Source organism: Protomyctophum bolini, assembly GCF_963924005.1.
Source record: "Protomyctophum bolini genome assembly, chromosome: 5".
Classification (NCBI taxonomy): domain Eukaryota; kingdom Metazoa; phylum Chordata; class Actinopteri; order Myctophiformes; family Myctophidae; genus Protomyctophum; species Protomyctophum bolini.
The window spans coordinates 9,682,104-9,705,550 of NC_137866.1; positions in this window are offsets into that span (position 1 = coordinate 9,682,104).

Genomic DNA, 23,447 nt, shown 5'->3' on the forward strand with positions numbered 1-23,447 from the left:
TGTACCGCTCTTCTCCTCTCTGCTGCGTGTATACATAGCATGCACGCACACACACTCATCAGTGCACTCACTATAGGCTATGCATGCACTCTTCATCATTTTGTGCAGACACACACACACACACACTATACAGTTGTACCGTAGGTCGTAGGAGTTACAAATGGATAAATGAACACATGAGAATCGTAGACTGATCAGCATGACGTGTGATTTTTATTACCAACCTAAGATACATTCACACGTTTCTTCTTGACGTTCATCTAAAATTGATTGGCGAGACGTTCTTGAAGGTCTTTGGGAGGTTCCATCTCGGATCTTCATTCCCTTAGCGCATATATTGTGTCATCCGTCATACAGGCACAATCAAACACGCATGCATGTTTAATGTTTAATGTCTGACGACGGGTGGTAGGAGTTAAAGGGGAATAGGCCTGCATTCACTATTGATGACTTCTCTGTCATCAGTCATCATCACCACACACATGCGTGCGCATGCACGCACACACACATACACAGTACACACATGTGCACGTGCTGCCTCTTTCGTCGTAGATATGATGACCACGCCGCGCGGTAAAGCTGCAAAGTCTCAGGTCAGGATTAGAGACCAAACCTCTACTGCTCAGTCACGAGGGAATCCCCGCTTGCCCAGAGGAGATATTGCATTTATGAGCTTCAGTCAGAACTAAAACATTTAGAGACATCAGCAGCAGGTAACAGTGGTTATCCAGGGACGGCGGTCAGATTTTGTGAGTCGCTATAACCCAGACATGGAGTGCCACAATTTTTTTATTTTCCAGTGTCTATGAGGTGACAGTACTTCATTAGACACCCTGGAGTCGTTTTTATGTGCAATGGTGTATTAACTTTGTATTTAGGGTTTCTTCCTGGAGGCTGAACCCTTGACAGTCAAACGGGCCAATTAAATAAATAGTAATATAGTGACATCACACTATCAGCCCCTCTCCTAACCCCTCCCCCTTTATCATACAACTACAGCTGTGGGTGCGGCTTCAGTTCAGGTGGATCAATACCCTTCACCACCCACCAGGCAAACCAGGCATACACTGACACGACAACGCGTATTCAGGGCGGAGTCACCACCCCCAGTGTAAGTTGTGATTTGCTCTCGTTCACTGCAATGCAATTTGCGGCATTTTCAAAACAATATTGCGCAGAGTAGCGATTATCAAACGTATTTGCAATGACATAGGTTGAAAGATCTGTTGCCCGTGGACAAGGCACGTTACCTCCGCAAGTTAGATATTATCGGCATAGATGTTTGTCCGTATGTGATTAAGGATTGGAAAAAGTTGCATTGGCAGCCATAGAAAATTCTGCCCAGGGTAAATGTCCCGGATGTGACGTTTTGGGGCGTTCCTGTCTTGTTTCGTGTCAGTGTATACTTAATGAACTGGTGGGCGTGTCTACATAAAAGCATGATTTTAACAAATACTGTACACTTTTTGGAAAAAAGTTCTTCCTCATTATAATAATACCTGATGATCATGATTTAGGGTGGGAAAAAATCATGGCACTCCATCTTTAAAAGGTAATTTATAGTTAGTGCATGCGTAAAATTGCGGATCCACAGTACAAGCTCACAACAACACATTGCCCTGTGCGCAGGCTAGCAGCAGGCAAACCAAGTATAGCCTAAATCAGGGGTAAGGGTTGAGTTCCGGGCAGGCTACGATAGATCTACGATAGATAATCTCCATGGGGATGTGTTGGTGGAGCTGAGCGACACTGTCCCAACACGGGGACCAGTTAAATGAGGGCGGTCAGTCTGGTCCACTAGAACAGTGCACAGAGGGCCCGAACAGCCGCAGTCTCCAGGACAGATAATAAGAGTCAGAGGCAATATGCTCAGGATTGGATTTTTACTGCCTGTTAAAATATTACTGAGCTGATTAATATTGAAATATGCGTATGTCTTTGAGCTGCCCCCACTCACTCTCTCTCTCTCTCTCTCTCTCTCTCTCTCTCTCTCTCTCTCTCTCTCTCTCTCTCTATTATTCTCTGTTAATTTAACGCTGGGAGTGTAACCAATGTAACCAATTGGACATTTGGTTGTTTTGGTCCATTTGGTGTTTACTTCTCCTATAGGTTCACTTCAGTTTACTAACTTATCCATTGTCACTGAACATAAAGCACAGTAGGAGATTCAATATAGGACCGCTGGACTCATTTAGTTTGCTCAATTAGCCTCGTATATTGTGAAACATCAAGCATAAATCTCTCCATCTGCCTTTTGTGCGCACGTCTGCATAATTCGGGTTCTATATCGTATACTCTGTTCTGTTCTGTGTAAACAAGTAGGAGATGAAGAAGGAACTTATTTATGACCACATTACTCACGGAGCATCTTTCTTCGGCCGTGACTGTTCTGTCTGCACGCTTTCTCCTAGACACACCAATTCTTCAACTCAGCCATCCACAGGCATATATCCACATATAGCTATCTACCAGTTTTAATTCTGTTAATTTATGAGGGAAAAGAGGGTTAGAGAAACCCAAATGTTGCTCAGAGGCGTGGTAGGAAAGATCAGCATTGTATTCATACACGGTAAAATAAACCCCAGTGTTAATGCTCCAAAGAGATTACAAATGGAAACAAATAGATCCGTATAAGGGTTCCAATAAGGATTGTACTGTGCAAGGATTGTACTGTATTCACAGTGCAACCGCTTGTTTAACTTGATTAGGATGGTCTCATTATCTTATCCACGGCAGGTAAGAGTGTGTCGACGGGCACACATCGAAGCCGCTGGACAGTTGTGTGGGTTGATGACATATTATTGTCCCCAAGAGGCAGGTCTCTGCCTAGGGCCGTCAGTCCCCGGGGAGCCACTGCTCACAGCAGTTAACAGTAACAGGCTGCAAGCTATCAGACCTCCATCCTTTGCAATGGTGATCGCTCCGGTGTAAATCAATTTAGAGGTCATTAGAGATATAAAGAGGTGATTTGGGACCAGTGCAAAACCAGGGAAGCTGTTGGCACTGAACAGTCCAGATGAATAGGAACAGATGTAGGAGAGGAACGTTTATACACAGTCACAAAGAATGGAGTGACCGTATACGGTTACGGTATACAGTGATGTTTGTACAAGTCAGAAGTGTTTGATGATGACGAGGAAGGCATGGAAAGGGCTTTGTGTCACAGACACAGGGCTTATGTCAGATACATTTCCTTCCCTCACAAATCCAATTTGTTTGTATGTTAAATAATCCGTATGTCATGTTTCCGCATGTTCTCCGATACAATTACAATTATTTTCTCCACAACTTACCTGGCATATCTATGTGCTTATTGTACAGTGAATGTGTGCGTGTGTGTGTGCGCGTGTGTGTGCGCCTGCGCGGTCATGTCTACATCCTAGTGCCTTGCTGTTTCATTAGGTTCTGATTATGGGTGCTGATGCAGAGTGACAGTGTGCAGATTGAGTTGCACAGCCACTCTAATTCTCTCTATTAATAACAGTCCTCCACACTGCCGTCCCGGACCACATTTATTAATCACAATTTGTCAACTGTCCAATGCTCCACCCTCTCTCGGTTTCCCTCACCCACCCTCTCACTCGCTTTTCCCTCCTCCTCCTCCCTCTTCACCCATCCCAGTTATCCTCTGTCCTAGACCCCCCTCCTCACCCGTGGCTCAGAGAGATGGTGTGGCATACTGAGAGATGTTCTCGCTCGTCTCTCTCTCCTGCATCCTCACTTAAAGTCCACCCCATTTTTTCCCACCCCAAAGGAGTCTGATTGTATAGTCTCGCGTATAGCCAGGCGATCAGAGATCTTCTACGCCCACTGATGACATCTACTTAAATTCAATGAATGGGCTTAATCTGGGTGGAATTCAGAATTGCAGCACCACAAAATCAACGCAAAGACTTTAGGGCAGTCCTTCATATTGGGTCGGTATCAGGATAGGATAGGTTTTCAAAGCAATGGGCGTAGGTTTGTTACCGCTGGTTTTCACAGCGGTCTAAGCCCATTCAAGGAATATAGATTTCCCCAGACATAGGCAGAGATGTCTGATTGTCTGACTAAGCGAGACTAGTGATTTGTACAAAAGCCCTCTGTCTGTAATTGGTCAAGTTGAATACTTGGTATTTGTGTTGATTGTTTTGGGAGCAAATCTGTTCCAGATTGTAATTAAGGCAAGACCTTTATTTGTAGCTACAGATCAGTGTGGAGGCTGTATGGTGTCCGTCGGTAATGTAAAGCTGATCAATATTGAAATTTAACCGTGATAAACATGTCCCGGCCTACAGAAGCATATTGATTATTTCTTGTCCTATACTATGCTATGACCAACCAATCTGAGATGTTTTTTATTTTTTATTTTTTAATGTTCTTCAAATGAAAGAGTGACATTTAATCAATATTTATATCAGTATGTGCACAACATTGTATCCTTGGAGTTATTGGCGAGAAAAAATATATTCCCAATACAGAAATCACATTTCTGCTCATGCCCAAGTCAAATGGCCCTTGACCCTACTCAGCAGAATGATTTATGAGTCAGCCAGTCCCCCATGTCCTGTTCTGACACTCCAGTTTTCAAGCTGCATTTATGCTTATTAAATTGACATTCTCAGCTTCCTCATTTACCCATAACTTCATATCCGTCAAACTCTATGCATGACAGCACGAGTTGTAGAATTTCATTTTGATTGAGGCTTTTAGACTGTGCTGAGTGGAGGTGGATACATTCTTATATTTTAAGCATTGTTTACCGTATAGATAAATGCCAACAAACTGCCCACGGCAGCCGACTGCTAAATGCAAGAAGCAGTCAGTGCTGCCAATCCAGGGGCGGTGAGGGAGCCTGTATGTGTGACAGCATGCCTCTAATTACACTGCCTTCACACATTCTGACACAGCGCCACCACAGCCCGCAGACCGGCCCGGCCGGGTCCTTCCTCTGTTTTCCTTAAGCAGTGCCAGTGTTTGGGGGGGAAACAGAGACGATTTTCATGTGCAAATGTCAATCAGTCAGCTCCCAGCAATCACAGGCCCGTCTTCTCCAGAGATCGCAGTTTTGAGACACAGCCTGAATAATTTAGCAGCTCCGTGCCACTGGGCTTTGGGGTCGCAACCTTCTAAAGTGATGACAGAAAAGCGCTAGCTGAATCCCCCTCCCATCCACTCCCCTTACCACTTATTTACCATTCCCCCCGTTCCAGGCAGACAAAGCAGTGCCAGTGAGGCCTCCTGGGAAGCAAAAGTCATCCACACTGTATAAACTGTGTCATACAGCAGGGCACAACCAAACAACGACATTTCCAGAATGTCCCCGACTTGAAGGCGAGCCCCGGCCCTTTGACACATATTGCAGCCAAACATAAACCTACAGCCACTATGATGCTGGGAGACTGAACCCATGTTTGTCATGGTGAACAAACCTCCTTTTTTTCTCTTCTTTATATAGCCCAGACTTTTTCACGCCGCCTCTTAATGGTCAGAAAATTAATGGCCCCATTTAGACAGACAAAATGGGTGTGAACGAGGCATGCATGTTCCATTCTGTCTTGGAGAAAGCCAAGCCAGTGTGAAGTAATATAATTCTACCTGTCTCTCTGAGTGTGATGAAGATGATGTGTGAGATGATGATGATAATATGTGAGGAGATGAGAACACAGTTGATAATCTCAGTAGTGCAGCACAAGAGAACTAGAAAAGTTGCAATTTTGGAAAAAATTGCAAAGTGTGGTTGCCGCAATCGTTTACATAGGCCCGTTTTGAGGATATTTTTAAAAATGCCCACAGAGGAGGAAAATCTCAGTGCTAGTGGGAGAGCATTCCAAAGTTTGGCTGCTACGGCCTGAAATGATTTGTCACCTTTAGTTATTAGTTTGGTGGAGGGTGGGTCTAATAGACCCTGATTTGCAGACCTAAGGGCCCTTCTGGGCACATAACGAGGTACCAGGTCAGTCAATATATATACCCCCTGGCCTTTAACCATACAGTATACTGTACCAGTGTGTATAGGAAGCATGAATTAAGATTCCGGCGTTAGCAGTGGATAAAGTGTCCAAATCTTCCATTTTGGGACGGGAGATATTACGCTGATGTTCCAGGTATGACAAGGGGAGAGTGTGCGAAAGACGTAAAGGACAGAGTGAAAGAAATTGATCCGTCCTCTGTACCGACACACTACGTTTCTATCACTCAGGGGGAGACAGAGTGCGTGGTCTGACAAGAGCGGTCATCACTTCTGTGTAGCCGCACTTTGACAGCAACATGACAGGAATGAATGGACTGTCCAACTATATTCCAACCACGGCACATTCTCCAAAGAGAAATGATACATTTATCCACCCCATAACTTCTCCAAGTCCTAGTCTTATCAGCCCCCATTTTTAATAAATCCTCCAATTGTAGCGTTCACACAGCTGGGATGATCTATTTGCATTTCCAGTGCATCATTCCAAATATACTGGAACCCATGGCACTTGGACAAAAGCCATCTCTCGTACGTGTTATCATTTACATAGCGTTTAACATTATATTGTCATCTATTGTAGTACTTCTTCTTCCAAGCAGTGAGCTTTGTCTGTTCTGTTCTCTGTAGTACTACGTGGTACTGTAACGTTACAGTATGTTCTGTTCTCTGTAGTACTACGTGGTACTGTAACGTTACAGTATGTTCTGTTCTCTGTAGTAGTACTACTACGTGGTACTGTAACGTTACAGTATGTTCTGTTCTCTGTAGTACTACGTGGTACTGTAACGTTACAGTATGTTCTGTTCTCTGTAGTACTACTACGTGGTACTGTAACGTTACAGTATGTTCTGTTCTCTGTAGTACTACATGGTAGATAGATAGATAGATAGATAGATACTTTATTTGTCCTTTCGGAAATGTGTTTTGTGCACAGCAGTCATCAGGATATACATAAAACATGCAAACAAACAGATCACAGACAGTACATAGACAATAAAGAAACAGTGCCAACAGAAGGCCACCAGTCATAGTTCCAAGAGGCATCACATCACACGGAACTGAGATGGGGCCTGCTTGTTCATAAGTCCTATACTTATGGGAACAAACGATCTTGAGGCCCTAGCCTGCAGGGAAGGTACCATATACCGTCGCCCTGATGGTAAAAGATGGTATTGGCTGTGTAACGGGTGTGTGTTGTCCCTAGTACAGTATGTTCTGTTCTCTGTAGTACTACGTGGTACTGTAACGTTACAGTATGTTCTGTTCTCTGTAGTACTACTGTAACGTTACAGTCTGTTCTGTTCTCTGTAGTACTACTGTACGTGGTACTGTAACGTTACAGTCTGTTCTGTTCTCTGTAGTACTACTGTACGTGGTACTGTAACGTTACAGTCTGTTCTGTTCTCTGTAGTACTACTGTACGTGGTACTGTAACGTTACAGTATGTTCTGTTCTCTGTAGTACTACTGTACGTGGTACTGTAACGTTACAGTATGTTCTGTTCTCTGTAGTACTACTGTACGTGGTACTGTAACGTTACAGTCTGTTCTGTTCTCTGTAGTACTACTGTATGTGGTACTGTAACGTTACAGTATGTTCTGTTCTCTGTAGTACTACGTGGTACTGTAACGTTACAGTATGTTCTGTTCTCTGTAGTACTACTGTATGTGGTACTGTAACGTTACAGTCTGTTCTGTTCTCTGTAGTACTACGTGGTACTGTAACGTTACAGTCTGTTCTGTTCTCTGTAGTACTACTGTATGTGGTACTGTAACGTTACAGTCTGTTCTGTTCTCTGTAGTACTACTGTACGTGGTACTGTAACGTTACAGTATGTTCTGTTCTCTGTAGTACTACGTGGTACTGTAACGTTACAGTCTGTTCTGTTCTCTGTAGTACTACGTGGTACTGTAACGTTACAGTATGTTCTGTTCTCTGTAGTACTACTGTACGTGGTACTGTAACGTTACAGTCTGTTCTGTTCTCTGTAGTACTACTGTACGTGGTACTGTAACGTTACAGTCTGTTCTGTTCTCTGTAGTACTACGTGGTACTGTAACGTTACAGTATGTTCTGTTCTCTGTAGTACTACTGTACGTGGTACTGTAACGTATGTACAGTATGTTCTGTTCTCTGTAGTACTACTGTATGTGGTACTGTAACGTTACAGAATGTTCTGTTCTCTGTAGTACTACTGTACGTGGTACTGTAACGTTACAGTATGTTCTGTTCTCTGTAGTACTACTGTACGTGGTACTGTAATGTTACAGTCTGTTCTGTTCTCTGTAGTACTACGTGGTACTGTAACGTTACAGTCTGTTCTGTTCTCTGTAGTACTACTGTATGTGGTACTGTAACGTTACAGTATGTTCTGTTCTCTGTAGTACTACTGTATGTGGTACTGTAACGTTACAGTCTGTTCTGTTCTCTGTAGTACTACGTGGTACTGTAACGTTACAGTCTGTTCTGTTCTCTGTAGTACTACGTGGTACTCTAACGTTACAGTCTGTTCTGTTCTCTGTAGTACTACGTGGTACTGTAACGTTACAGTATGTTCTGTTCTCTGTAGTACTACTGTATGTGGTACTGTAACGTTACAGTCTGTTCTGTTCTCTGTAGTACTACGTGGTACTGTAACGTTACAGTCTGTTCTGTTCTCTGTAGTACTACGTGGTACTCTAACGTTACAGTCTGTTCTGTTCTCTGTAGTACTACGTGGTACTCTAACGTTACAGTCTGTTCTGTTCTCTGTAGTACTACGTGGTACTGTAACGTTACAGTCTGTTCTGTTCTCTGTAGTACTACATGGTACTGTAACGTTACAGTCTGTTCTGTTCTCTGTAGTACTACGTGGTACTGTAACGTTACAGTATGTTCTGTTCTCTGTAGTACTACTGTACGTGGTACTGTAATGTTACAGTCTGTTCTGTTCTCTGTAGTACTACGTGGTACTGTAACGTTACAGTCTGTTCTGTTCTCTGTAGTACTACTGTATGTGGTACTGTAACGTTACAGTATGTTCTGTTCTCTGTAGTACTACGTGGTACTGTAACGTTACAGTCTGTTCTGTTCTCTGTAGTACTACGTGGTACTCTAACGTTACAGTCTGTTCTGTTCTCTGTAGTACTACGTGGTACTGTAACGTATGTACAGTATGTTCTGTTCTCTGTAGTACTACTGTACGTGGTACTGTAACGTATGTACAGTATGTTCTGTTCTCTGTAGTACTATACTGTACGTGGTACTGTAACGTTACAGTCTGTTCTGTTCTCTGTAGTACTACTGTACGTGGTACTGTAACGTTACAGTCTGTTCTGTTCTCTGTAGTACTACTGTACGTGGTACTGTAACGTTACAGTCTGTTCTGTTCTCTGTAGTACTACGTGGTACTGTAACGTTACAGAATGTTCTGTTCTCTGTAGTACTACTGTACGTGGTACTGTAACGTATGTACAGTCTGTTCTGTTCTCTGTAGTACTACTGTATGTGGTACTGTAACGTTACAGAATGTTCTGTTCTCTGTAGTACTACTGTATGTGGTACTGTAACGTTACAGAATGTTCTGTTCTCTGTAGTACTACTGTACGTTGTACTGTAACGTATGTACAGTATGTTCTGTTCTCTGTAGTACTACGTGGTACTGTAACGTTACAGTATGTTCTGTTCTCTGTAGTACTACGTGGTACTGTAACGTATGTACAGTATGTTCTGCAGCATCCTGCGTTTTCCTGCACTTTGTCATTGTTGTTTCGTTGTTTCTTCTCCCCCCCCCCCCCCCCTTTTTGTATGGTTGTCACAGCACCAGATGCCAAAGAAAATATGAAACTCATACTTGGCAATAGAAAAGGGCTGTGATTAACATTTCTTTCTGCCTCTCCGGCAGTATGATCCCTCACACTGGTTGGGAACTGCCTTACACCCACATTTCATAGCCATAGACATGTATCTGGCATTTGGCACATTCAGCAATACTTCCATATATAGACACCCAATATTACACCCAATAGACACCCATAGCCCAATACGTTTTCTATTGACAAACCCATCTCTTGCACTCGCTCAGCTCACAAGCTTCAGCATGGTAAGAAGAAAACAGCTGTGAATTGTACTATCAGGGATGCAGCGGGACGTTCCCATGGAGATATCAATAGTGTTGGCTCATTAATGCGGTCAGATAGATGCGGGATCACTAAGAAACAGTGGGAGGAATGGACCGCGTGTTCTGCACTTCACTCCAACCTCCAATGTGACGCCGCGCTCCAGTCAGACTCGGTGAAAAAGCGCGTGGCAGGTGTCAATGGACAGCGGTTTGACCTCGTTTCATGGGAATGTGTTACAAGGGCAGGGACGGGATGGGCGGACATGAGGGATTTCCGTGAATTATTGAGAGTGATCATTTGGTGACTTATGGCTAGTGGCTGTCGGGGACTTAAAGATAAATTGTTCTGGGCAAGAATTACACTTTCCCCTTATCCCACTGTCTATTTATCTACCTCTCCCTGCCTGACCACCCCTCTACCACTTCATCCTATACCTCTCTCCCTCCCTCCTTCTCTCCCTCCTTCTCTCTCTCTCTCTTTCCTTTGTGGTGGATATGTCCTCAGATGTGGGGGTGGTGGAGACTTTTTAGGGTTTATCCTCTATCTCATTCAGCATGTTGACGAAATGATGAAAGCCTTCACCTCAGTCGAGACGGTCAGGGTGCTGGTGAGATGTTGGAAGCCTCCATCTCGATCAGGGTGCTGGTGAGATGGTGGAAGCCTCCATCTCGGTCAGGGTGCTGGTGAGATGGTGGAAGCCTCCATCTCGGTCAGGGTGCTGGTGAGATGGTGGAAGCCTCCATCTCGGTCAGGGTGCTGGTGAGATGGTGGAAGGGTAGTGGACAATACCAAGAAGCTTATTATGACCTCAGCTCTGTTAATAATTCAAACTTGTTCAAGGTGGTCCTCTTTGAAAGAGACTCCTGACCTAGTCTGAACGGGTGTGATAATGCTCGCCACGACTGGAAACTTTAGAATGAAGTCAGGGCTCCTTTATTGTGTGTTTTTTATTGAGTCACTCCTTGTTCTGTATCTTATTATTATTTGATTTTTTTATCATAAAGGTATCTGGAGACCCATTTCCATATTTCTAATTGACATTCCCCGTAGCATGATGTTTCTAACTGACTGATCAGGTATCAGAGATGGAGTTCTTTGTGTAAATGCAGCCTGAATAATTCATCCAGGGCTGTCAGAGAGAGGGGTGGTATTTTAGAAATCGTCTCGCTAGGCCCCTGACCATGAATAATTGATCTGATCTGATTAAAGTTTGCCGTGATTACCCCTCACCTCCCTGACTGATAAAAACGCCACACCTGTGTTTGCTGTCTCTTTATTTATTCTCCTCTTTCTTGCTCTCCGTCTCCTCTCAATAAAGCACTTTTCAATTAAGTCATGTGTGATTGCACTGTAGCCTACAGTATGTGGTGGCACGCAATGTTGCATGGGTCCTACAGTACCTGTGTTGTCTTTCATTTAATCAATAATTTAATTTATACTGTTTCTGGTGGCATTCGTCTTAAACAACATTTTATTGCATGGGTATTCACAGTTGTGCATAGAAGGAGAAAAAACGATACAACTCAATACAAAAATGCAGATTACCGGGTGCACGGCTCACAAAGAATCACTGTTAAAGAGAGAGACAGCCAGCACTCCAAAGTCCATTAATGGTACATTTATTGCATATTGTGCATCAGATCACGGACAATCACAACACCTTCCTCAGTGTGTATCTAAAGGCAATAGGATGGATCCTCAGGGGGCCACACCGTACTAATAGTACTATAGATCAAATCTGATCTTCAGATAAAAAAGCTGTAATTGTAACAGGCTTTATACTGTGTAAAAGATCGTAACGGTTAAAGACACTCAGTTCCCACGAAGAGATATCTTGATCTACAGCTTTGTAATACTGATGGTATATCAGATGTCATATGTGTCACACACACACACACACACACACCCACACACACACACACCCACGCGCTGCACACACGCACCACGCACGCACACGTGGTGGGTCCATTCTGCAGCAGGGTATCACTTCACTCTCTGCTCTTAACCTTCAAAGCCAACTAAGGATGGCACTTTGATCTGTCTTCCGAGCCAAGGAAAGAAATGCATGACAGAGAGCGAGTTGAAGAGGGAGAGCAAGGGAGTGTGGGAGAGTGACAGCTAATGACAGTGGCTACAAGCTGTGACCTTTAGCGCAATCACACAGGCATGACGAGCGACGCTCAAGGTGACAGAGGAATGTGCTACTTTATAGGAGAGGGTGGCAGAGTTGTGTGTGTCTCAGTTTTAGCAGTGATGAATTTCCACTCAAAAAGAACAGGATATCTCTAAATCAAATTGGTGGATTGACATAAATGGTCATTCATACTAGTCCCCAGAGGAGGAACCCTAACCATTAGAGTCTGATTGTAGGAAGAGACCTCACGCTAGAAGAAACCTATGGAGCTGCATGGTCTCTAGGGGACTCTAGCAGGGCTTTTAGACTCTCTTGTTAAGGTACAGTATGTGTGATGCAAGTCTTCAGGCCATGGGAATATGTATGGCAAGCACTACATCTGCACTACAAGACTGAGAATCTAAAAGCACTACTAACAGTCTGCATGCTGCACCTTACGCTAAACTGGAAATTTAACAACGGCTGGCTGGCTCTACAGAGGAAAAAATCCACGGGCTCCATCCTGGAAGCTGCCTATTAAATTGTGAGATAATTATGATGTGTGAAAGGTTGCTATTTTGGCCTGAGGGTGGCACTGTAGAGGACACGTTATGAAGCCACTCAAATTATTAGGGGGTTCATCTTCCAGGGCACATGAATGCACCATGCTCAGAAAAATTCAAATCAATTTTGAGGATTTGTGTGTGTGGAAAGTTTGGCTTAAGTATGGTTCTAGGGGAAAGGTAGCCGAGTGCTACCTTTCATGACAAGTTTCATGACATTTTGAGATATTTTGTGTGTGCATTTGCAAATGTTGGCCTAAGGGAGGCACTAAAGCAAAAGCCATTGGATCATCCAAATTAGAATGGCGAGTCATCTGGGGAGTCTAAATGAGCACAGCAAATTCTATGAAAATATTTGAGATATCTTGTATGAAAGTGAAAATTGTGGCCTAATGGGTGATAGTGATAGACTAGAGGACTGTATGCCACTGGGACACCTAATGGACCCTTTGTCAACCTTCTGATTGATCCCTGACCGACAAACCAGCAGGCTCCTTCCATCTTGTTGTTCAGTCTTCTGAGAACCAGTCTAGAGACATTGCATCACACTACTGTATGTATGCCTACCTAGCATGAAGCTAAGGCATACACCAATGCACTAAATTGATTTTGCACGACCACAGGCTCTTCTCCAGCAGTTCAATCCGAACATTCTGGCCCGTCTGGGAAGAGACGGCCACACAGCAAAGCACAGAACAGCAGAGCACAGCAGAGCAGTGGCTTGATCTGCAGCTGAGGAAAGAAAATAGAAGGAGGAGGCAGAGAAGAAGAAAGGGGGAAAGAAGCGTAGAAAGAGGACGTGTCCGGCCTTGCGGGTCCCTGGTGGGGGCTTTCAACTGGCTCGACGCTTTGTCTGTCCTGTCAGCCCTAGGCAAACAAACCCCCCTAAAATGAAAAAAATAAAATAATAACCCCCGTCCGTTCTCCCAGCCAGCATCACACCCAGCCAGAGCCTCACTAGCAGTCTACTTGTCTGCTCGTCCCTCCACAGAGCCCTCACAAGAGATGGGAGGAATACTAAGAAAGCACGCATAGATTTTCTGCTGCAAGTGGGTGGAGGGAGTGAAGGGAAAGACTGGCGGAGGAGGGTGGTGGGGTTGACTGCCCACATCAAACTCCCCTCCTCTCTCGCCCTGCTCCGTCTTTTTTCTCCTCCTCTCCTTCTCATCTGCCTGGCTCTGGAGGGACCCTCTGTTTGTCAGCCAGGCAGTGGAGCGTCTCCCCCACCCGCCCACACCTCCTCCTCCCTGTTCCATGCCTCTCTCCTCTCTTTTACCCTCTTTCTCCCTCTTTTTGCCGTATTGTCTCTACCTCTCCCTTCTCTAAACCTCCACTTCGCCAGTGCACACTTCTCCCATATCTATCCATCTATCCATATCTATCTATCTATCTATCTATCTATCTATCTATCTATCTATCTATCTATCTATCTATCTCCCCTCTTTGACTGCAGTGCGCCTTAACCGGACTCTCAGTCACCTCCCAGTTTTAACCTCTTAAACCCTACAGTATATACTTGGAGTACCCCAGGGGTCTACTCTGTACTAGGCTTTACTGTTTTCTTTTATTTACTACACTTAATATCTTCATATTGTGTGTCGCAATGTGATGCATTGTGATCTTGACAATCTGCTATTTTTGTTTGTCCTAGGGACGCTTAGGGTTTGTGGTTAAGAAAGAGCCATGTTGATGTTACTGTAGTGTAGACGAGTGAGACATTTTTTGAAAGATTTTTTCTGTGCCTTTATTGATAATTACAGTGAAGATGGACAGGAAAGAGGGAGGGAGCTGTCGGGGAGAGACAAGCAGCAAATGTAGTCATGAACGGGACTCGAACACACAATGCGCTGTCAGGCCAGAGCCTATATGTGGCATGCGCCTGGACCGCTAGGCCAGCGGGCACCCCAAGACATGAGACATGATTGATATATGTATTCAACAGAGTGGGGTACTGTAGCTGTGTAGGCAAACTAATGCATACAGTACTTGGTAGCCAAGGAGTGGAAGAGATCGAGGGCATTAATTTGGCCCAGGGAATTGCATCTAATAAAAACCCAAACTAAATTCCAAATGGAGAGTGGGAAAGCTAAAAACGAGATAGTCTTATGAGTAAAGAACACAGCATATGCAGCATTTCAACAAGTGTGAGATTTGTAATGTTGTTTATGGCTGAATCTTAGTGTTGTGATACCCGCGATTCGATTCCCACTAAACCACAACCTCTATGTGTGCAGAAAGAGGTGAATCTTGCTGTCCCCGCCAGGTTTTCCCGTGCTGCATCCATACAGGCTCTTCTGTTATTGTCTTATGTCTGTTACTTGTAAGGCAAGTGACTGGAATCGACTGGGTCGGCCCAACACAAACATCTTATTCTCAACTGAAGAAGTGTCGAAAATGCTTCATCTTTGACGGCCAACACGGTCGCTCGATGAAGTATAAATTAGCCTTAGCCTCTGTCCCTTCCTCCCTCTCATCCCCTCCCTCCCTCCCTCCCTGCTTTCCATGGCCCTCTGCTGTGCCCAGTCAGCCTGAGCTGACTCCACACATGTGGGGAGATTAGAGGGAGAGAAAGCAGGGCTCTATTGATTACAGAAGCTGTGATATGACAACTTTGGTCTCAGATCATCCTGTTTACAGCTGATACACAGCAAGCTGTTATTTATTTATTTCTGTTATTTATTTTTTGCTTTCAAAGAAAGGCAGACAATGAAAAAGGGAGGAGAGGAGAAGTAGAGAGGAAAATTAATCCCTCATTTGGTCAAGGCGTGGCAGATGTTTGCCGGTAATTGCATTGTATATTAGAGGCATGTATTGTACCTTTGTATCGTCCAATGGCATGTGTACCTATATTGTTTTGGTTTGTCTATTTCCTGTAACGAATCAATCCGTTTTTCCCAAACTGGAGTCTGCTGGGCCTCCCTTGGGGGGTGCCAAAGGGTGAGGGGGACCCGGTAATGGTGTACTGTACAGTATGTAGTATGGCTTGACGCAGAGCTGCTATAGGTCAGATTGCAGTGCATGCACTAGGCAGGGAAGAGGACAGTGAGTTGCGGTGGCATTCGGAGGAGCTGGGGACTGGGGAGGGGACACCAGCCACTGCCTGTTCCTGCAGATGTGAGCCACAGCTGGGATAGGCAGACCCCAGAACACACACACACACACACACACACACACACACACACACACACACACACACACACACACACACACACACACACACACACACACACACACACACACACACACTACCCCTGCTACCACCAACTGATGGCAAACACGATTGAACCTGACAACATTCTCGTATCTGTCAAGGCTATTGCCAAACTAAACCCTGACTCTTTCTGACCATTGATGACCATGTTGGCCCCGATGCCTTGAAGTAACATACAGTTGAAGTGAATACCAAATCTTCAGTATAAATAGGCTCAGTCAAAGTTAAAATATAGAGTTTAGTAGTAATGTTACAACTATAATATTTGATAATTAAGAGAAATTGCGATTACTTTGACTAAATGCCTAATCCCTCGTCGAACATAGGATTACTTTGGATTACAAAATCCCTATCACCTCGACTGGCTCAATACTGTCTATATATGTTTTGTGTATTGTGTACTTAATAATGTTGTAGTTATGTGTATAGGACTAAAACGAGATCCTGCATCTCAAGGGGCCATCCTCCCAATAAAAGTCTGACAAATTCTGTCTGACGATTACTCTTATGTATGCATTGTCTTGATTAACCACGTGATATCTGTCATCCCTATTTTAGGGTTTCACTTTCACTTGTAACAGAGTATTACAAGTAGTACAACATTATCTTGACTTTTTCTTGACATACGTCTTTGCCAAAGCAACTGGGAGCCAGGGGAGTGGGCATAATATACAGTAAGAGCCACATGCAGCAAGTTGCATATCCCTGGGTTAACCAGGTGTGGAGCACTTGTCCTTATAGATTCCGTCCGTTGTCTTTGTGAATCAGTCTTATGGTGGTGCTGTCATTAGGACTGTGGACATTAAGGGGCTGACAGTTTATCGACCGGCCTGCCAAGCCCTGTTAAACCCCCTCTGGCAGCTTTTTACCAAGACCAAAGCCTTCCTCTCTCTCCTTTATTTCCGACAACAAAGTTCCGTCCTTCCCCACAGCTATTTATCCACCTCTCAATTTACGTCTCCTTTTATTTCTTGCTATTGCTTCCGACTGTCTCTCTGCCCATGTGCTCATGTGAGATGCATGTGAATTTACGTCAGGTTGCCTTTTTCCCCCGCCATCCCAAGCACGCAGAGATAATTTCATTAATTGTATCCTTAAGGAACGTCAAGAGCCGCTCATTATGCAGTCGCAGAGTCCAAATGGTATAGCTGCTGTGATTCAAACATCATCTCATCTCCACTGTTTTCTGACTTATTGTTTTACCTGAGGTGCTGCTGAGGGAAAAATAGTGAGCATGGGGCAACAGGGAGGGGGTTATAGCAAGAGGCTGTCTTAGACCACGTGTGTGTCCATCATGTGTCATGGCCGATCCTGGCTTTCATGTTCTGTCTGGCTGAGTCTCCTGCTCCAGCAGTCTCCGTTTCCTTCACTAAGAATCGATGTCCCTTAGAGGCGAGAGCACATGCTCTCTCCTCCGCATCTATCTCAGCTTAGCTCAGTGTAGCTGTGCTCAGCTTTCACCTTGCTGACACAAAGTCCTCAGCAGACACCTTCTCCCCTGCACAGGCTCAGCTGGGTTGCTGGCAGCTGTCTGTTTGGATCAAACACTTTACCCGGAGTCACCCTGCACACTAAAGGCCAGTGGGCTCTGCGGAGCAGGTTAAAATAAATTGTAGGTCTACTCTACAGCTATATTTATAATAATATTTAGTATTCATGCATTTAGAAAAAACTTTAACTTTTAGTTAAATGTACATTTTTAAATACACTGATGAAATTGCTGATAATCATGTTGTTTACGGCAATGTGTTACATGCATTATATAGGCTGTGGTATGCCTGAACAACTTATATACCTCACATTTGATCAAAACGTGTCACACTTTGGGTGTCACTTCACACTTTCTGATGAATCCTTGAAAAGCATGACTTATTTTGCTATACATTTTGCACAGGGGTGTGTGTGTGTGTGTGTGTGTGTGTGTGTGTGTGTGTGTGTGTGTGTGTGTGTGTGTGTGTGTGTGTGTGTGTGTGTGTGTGTGTGTGTGTGTGTGTGTGTGTGTGTGTGTGTGTGTGTGACATTATAGGATAGGCCTACCATGTGTCTGATTGGCACCCAGGCAGGTATAGTTAGGGTAAGGGTTAAGGTTAGGATTAGGTATAGTTTTACTGAGGTTAGAGTAAGGGTTAAGGTTAGGATTAGGTATAGTTTTACTGAGGTTAGAGTAAGGGTTAAGGTTAGGATTAGGTATAGTTTTTCTGAGGTTAGGTTTAGGGTTAGAACTGAGGTGGGGTCCATAAGGTGCAGGTAAATGTCCTTGTGGGGGAAAAACACTTGTTAAGACTTGTTAAGGAACCAAGCAGCACGTTCGAGCAACATAAACACCTGAATGTTAAAACTGAGAGTGAACTGAGAGTAACCAAATGGAGATTTGTACACTCTCACAATTACAAATTGATAAATTAACACTGGGTAACACTGACCAGTGATGGAAGAAGAAGGCCTACTCACAGTAAAAAAGTAAAAGTAGAAATAGTCTGTTACAACTTAAGTACAAGTCTGGAATTCAGAGTGTAGCCTTGAGTAAAGTAACATACGAAAGTATTGGCATCAAAATATACTACTAAAGTACTGACACCTCAACATTGTACTTAAAAATGACGTGTACACACCACTGCCACGACTCCATTTATACTGAAACAGTGCTTTCTAATTCTTACTCCGTGACTTTATGGAGATTTTTCTTAATCTGATACTGACTATCTTGTTGTGTCTCATTACATAAATAGAAAATGTCAACTTACACACAGGGAAGACTTCTGGCGTTAGTTTAACTCCCGAGAGCATAAAGATGGACCCGCAAGGGTCCATTCTATTGTGCACTATTGAGACGCCCGTGCGTTTGATTACCATGGGAACGAGAAAACGCAGTCACCAGGGCCACAAACAAGCCGGCTGTTGATGAAGACAAATGTGCAAACACATGTTGGCAGAATTGCTTTTTGGTTGAGCGTGATCGGCTACACTCAGGAGGGCGGAACCGCGACTCGTGATTTATAGTTTTGTGTTGTCCCTAGACCAACACTGTCTGCTGCCTCCCACTACTGTAATTACCACATGTGTCTATTAGAATAGTGCTGCTGCCCACCATGTATCACCTCAGCCAGGAGGAGAGGAGAGGACTGAAGGTGGGGAATGGCACTTCTTCTCAGCAATAGTATTGTTATTCAAACAGTGTCCTCTGCAAAAAGAAAACACGATAGCTAAAATGCACCGCAGATGATGAGATAAAGGTCAGAAAGAACCATAGTGAAAGGTTGGATGTAAAGAAAGGAATGATAAAGGCACAAGCAGGCTACATACATACACCGTTCCAGCTTGTGGACAGCTTTATCTTTGAACTATATATTTTGGACTACAGCATATATATATATATATATAGATATGTAACTACGTTGACAAAGTGAAAACAACGCAATTACGTTTAATGCTGACCTGCTACATGTTTTGGTGAACATAATTCTAACGATGAATAATTAACGCATTCCAATGTCACTCAACCACTGTGCATCATGTGCTTCTTCTGTGGCTTAATTGGTTCTATGATGACTGGAATATGGACTTGTTTAATTGGTTCTATGATAACTGGAATATGGACTTGTTTTGCATAAGACTACATTTTAACTGGATAGAAAGATCTCTGCTGCTATATTACCTGGTGTGTGTGTGTGTGTGTGTGTGTGTGTGTGTGTGTGTGTGTGCTGGTGGTCTGGATTTAGTTGGCTTTTGCCGTGGGCCTTTTAGCATCTCCTAGTGGGCAACCTGCCTGCTGTTTTCAGCCCAATGAAAATTAATGCATTCCCACCTTGTAGGCTATAGATTGACACAATCAATACTCGGGGAACCTTGACAGATGAAAAAATGTTGATGCTGCTTTCTCGTCCATTTTATAAGGGGAATTTTGATGTAGTATTTTCCATTTTTATTAGGCATTTTATAGACAGCTGGGTACTTGCATATATGTGCACACTGCACATGCCCATGCTTATAGCTTATAGCATTAATTTCCACCCTATATGGCAATTGCTTTTCAAGATTATATTTTCTTTTTACATCCATATAGACGTCTACTGTATAACCTCCATATTTCATCTTTTTGTGTTTTTTGATTAATTAATGCCCTATTTTATAATTTGTGTAAAAGTTGTAAAAATAGCAGATCTACAAGCTGGCTGGCACCGGGTGGAGGCAGACAGCCAACCCACACTGGACGTTCCTCTCTCTTGGGGACACCAGAACCTCCGAGCCATGGGAAGAGAAGGACCGAGCCATGGGAAGAGAAGGATGTCTGCCTGCCTCGCCAATCGCCATGCACCTCTGGGACTTTGTGGCCAGTTAAGAAGGGTTTACTCTACTGGGACAGTGGAAGCTGTGTAGTCGTGTACACTTTTTTATCGATTTCAAACAAACAAGTAAAAACACATACAAACACACACACACACACACACACACACACACACACACACACACACACACACACACACACACACACACACACACACACACACACACACACACACACACAATGTGTTTCAATGTATTGTTTGTTTGAACCCAGGTCCAGGTGCAAGCACAGAGACAGACAGGATGGAGGCTTATTCAGATAGGAGTGCAGCTGAGTGTAGCAAATAGCAATGGTGGATCAGGTGGGTCACAGGGTTGACAGCAGAGGTAGATGAGGCAGACTTCCAAGGTTCAGGTGGTCAGTGCAAACACAGGAGAGAAAGTAAGGTTAGTATTCAGAATAACACACAAGAGATATATATGTTGCTAGCCCGGGTGGAAAACGACAGACTAGGTCAAACAGAGACTGATTATCTGGCAGGGCATGAAGCGTTGACCCAGGCATTATAGGTGGCTTGATTGGTCGCCTCCTGTCTTGGACCCCTGTCTCCACTCCTATAATTAGATGACAGAGGAGTAAGGGGGAGGATGGGGGTAGAGTGGGTGTGGCGGCAGTCATGACAAAATGTCTGTCAGGAATCCCAAATCAGTACTTTCCAAAAAATTGTCTCCACCAGGCCGAAGGCATGGGGGGAGAGTATGTTTTGCATTCCGTCCGTGTGTCCGTCCGTCCGTCCGTCCTTCCGTCCGTCCTTCCGTCCGTCCGTCCTTCTGTCCATCCGTTACCAGCTAATCTCCGGCACCGTTGGCCTGATCCATGCCAAACTTTGCACACACCTTCCCTGGATGCAACATACTCTCCCCCCATGCCTTCGGCCTGGTGGAGACAATTACACGTGTTTGCTCTTTGTGTCTGTGCCTCTTTGCAAGCACTTTCCCACTTGTCAATTGGGTGGATCTATTTGTTATTGCGCTTAATGCCATTCATTTAATTATGTTCATTTCATTATCTATTTGTATGTGGGGGGAAATTATGGCTGAGAGGGGTATAACTGCAGGATGCACCCCCATCCCTTCTGTTGTTCACCTGAACGGAGTCCATATACCTATACGTCACAGTCTGCAAAACAGCTCTGCCGCAGACATGCTTTGTAACTGTACCAAATCCAGACAACCATTAGTTTCAAAGAAAATTGATTCCTCCCCACACACACTTCTGTATTGTCACTGCTCTTGTATCTTACTGACTCACCTACCAGTGAGGAGCCCCCACCGGGAGGATGTTGTAGACTAGAGCCTTCATCCTAATCCTCCCGCCCAGTACTCCCTGTGCTGCTGACGGGTGACGCCCCAGCCTGTGTAAGCTACTTTACTTTACTTTATTTGTTTATTTGGACAGGACAGAGTAATGAACATTACGTTAAAAATGTAAATACACCAGATTTAGCAGAGATGCTAGTTTTCATCCGTAGTCCCGGACATTGAACACTAAACAAAACTGACATAACAAGACATGAGAGGACAGCATAAGCATTTCAAACATGGAAAATAAGAAAACTATTTCTAGGGTAGGCTAACTCTATTGTGGACTGACAGTCATATGTGATCACAAGACTGGTTGTTTTTTTAGCCACTGTTTCAATTGTCCTTTAAAAGCTGTGAAAGTGGGGATCACCTTCAGTGTGACAGGGAACTCATTCCAATATGACAACCTTTGATGGAAAGAACATTTTGACTGAAGGTAGACTTTCTGCCATATAGACCTCACAGTCACCCCTGAATACAGATCTGGTACCATAACCGCTGTCTCTCTTCCTGTGAAGGTAAGGTATGTCTTTGCAGCTTCTGTTGTTAAATAGGGTCGGATTGGACGGACGTTTTTCAGATTGAAGTTGATTGTATACATGTTACTTTTTTATATGTTTCTTGAAGGTCAGGTTTGAGTCCAAAATGACTCCAAGACACCTGAAATGGGAAGCTAGTTCCAGTTCTTCTCCCTGTAGGATTACATGCAGACGCAGTAGGCCTGGGCCGTGGGCCGTGGCTCAGTGCGCCAGGCACCTTTGGCTGGTAATCCAGTCTGGCAGTGTGCTGCTGGTTCGACTCCCGATCCCGACGGCCCTCACTGCATGCCATCTCTCTCCCCATTTCCTGTCAGCCTACTGTCTGTCACTTCATAATAATAATTATATATATTTATATATAAAATATATAAAAAAAGGCGAAAGCCAAAACAAAAAAAAAAGATTACATGCAGTGACAATTATCACCCTCCTGCCTCATGGCATCCCTTGCCCGAACATGGGCCAATTGTGTTTGAGTTGTAGATGCAGCCGCTGGACAAAGCCGGATTCACCACGTTGGATTTGAACCCACAACCTCTGCGGTGGTGTGCAGCCAGCCAGGCACCTTAGCACGCACTGCACCCGTGGATACTGTATATTTTTTAATTGCATACAGTACCACAAAATAACCTATCAGTGTGAGTTGGTTTGGTGTTCATGTGCTTGACAGTCACAATTAAAAAAAGGAGTGTTGCCAGCTTGCTTCATTTCTGTCCGTCAGCACAGTATAAATGAGCTTCGTCAAGTCTTCATCATGAATCGTAAACGGCTGATGATCACTGCGATACAGCCTAGGACGTGTAATCATAAGTCATTATAGCTATAGACCAGTGGTTCCCAAAGTGGGGTCCGGGGACCCCCAGAGGTCCTTGAGAGAGTTACAGGGGGTCCCCAGCTGAATTATAGATTAGGAACCAACTCTATAATTTTTTACATTTTTAATTAACATTGATTTTACAATATAAATTGGGGGTCCCAGAGATAGAAATGCCATTAAATGGGGGTCCGTCCGTAGACTAATGAATGTCAAACTGGGGGTCCTTGAAATTAAACGGGTTGAGAATCACTGCTAGTCCTAGAGCTGTAAAAATGGTCTCTTGTGTGCGTCCCTGACCTGCCATATCTCTTCAAATGGGGGTCCGTGGGCTAATTAGTGTCAATTTGGGGGTCCTTGACATGAAAAAGTTTGGGAACCACTGCAGACTATGACTAGACATGGAAGCCAAAGGTGCACCATGCTGTCCACACAGTGCTCATTTGAGAAAGAGACATGGCCTCAATTGATCTCCATGACCATGAGCTCAAGTGGTTCAAGCCGA